The sequence below is a fragment of the Etheostoma spectabile genome, chromosome 7 (genome assembly GCF_008692095.1).
Source record: "Etheostoma spectabile isolate EspeVRDwgs_2016 chromosome 7, UIUC_Espe_1.0, whole genome shotgun sequence".
Classification (NCBI taxonomy): Eukaryota; Metazoa; Chordata; class Actinopteri; order Perciformes; family Percidae; genus Etheostoma; species Etheostoma spectabile.
This window is the reverse complement of record NC_045739.1, coordinates 1,654,284-1,655,102: the sequence shown is the minus strand read 5'-3', so window position 1 is coordinate 1,655,102 and position 819 is coordinate 1,654,284. Positions and strand designations below refer to the sequence as shown.

General features: G+C 44.8%; 2 protein-coding genes across 3 annotated transcripts in view; one reads left to right on the top strand and one right to left on the bottom strand.

Moving 5' to 3' along the window:
- Window positions 1-819, top strand: part of commd7 (COMM domain containing 7) — a 32,158-nt gene that overhangs the window by 3,747 nt on the left and 27,592 nt on the right. The gene's annotated exons all lie outside the window — the stretch shown is intronic.
- dnmt3bb.1 (DNA (cytosine-5-)-methyltransferase 3 beta, duplicate b.1) overlaps window positions 1-819 on the bottom strand; it is a gene marked incomplete at its 5' end in the record, with an annotated part of 58,826 nt that overhangs the window by 42,529 nt on the left and 15,478 nt on the right.

The window sequence follows — 819 nt, the reverse complement described above, 5'->3', positions numbered from 1 at the left end:
TGTGTGTGTGTGTGTGTGTGTGTGTGTGTGGTAATGCAGTGTCTGGCATTGTGCAGATTTTACCGACATGCGTCACACACACACATTCCACACTGAGCAACAGTCTGCCCCGCGGCGTCCGACAGCGCTGTCATAACATCTTAGTGAGGCCTAAATGATTGGGACTGTAGGTGTACAGCGATCACTTTGGGAGGACGGTTCCAAAACACTGCTTGCAGTAAATCATCATGTAAGGGAGTTTTATGGCTTTAGGAGGGTTAATCTTTCAGCAACCAAAAAACAGAGCGAGCCAAGTTTTTGTCCGGGATGCTGCGAGCCTCAACAACAAAGCAGAATTTACACAAAAAAACACAGTATTCTTGTCCTTGATTACAACTTGGGACTAGGGCTGCAAAGGGGAAGTTATGCTCTGGAATAATGGAAAAGAAATGTTTGCACAATGTTAATTTACGACCTTTTCAACAGAGAATTTCTTTTGGGGGGAAATGCATATGCAAAAGTAATACTAGGTCTTATAGCATGTTTTGTTGAAAAGTGTAAATTTTCAGGACATTTTCCAAGAGACGTTAAGCTCAGGAATTTTAGAAACTACATTTTTCTTTTTCTTTTTGTTGTTGTAGAGCGTCCTCTGGTGGACAAACTATGCAACGTCAACACTAACAGGGACGTTGTAGAGCGTCCTCTGGTGGACAGACTATGCAACGCCATCACTAACAGGGACGTTGTAGAGCGCACTCTGGTGGACAGACTATGCAACGCCATCACTAACAGGGACTAGAGTGCGATCGGGCCGGATTTTTCTGTCCGACCCGGCCCCTG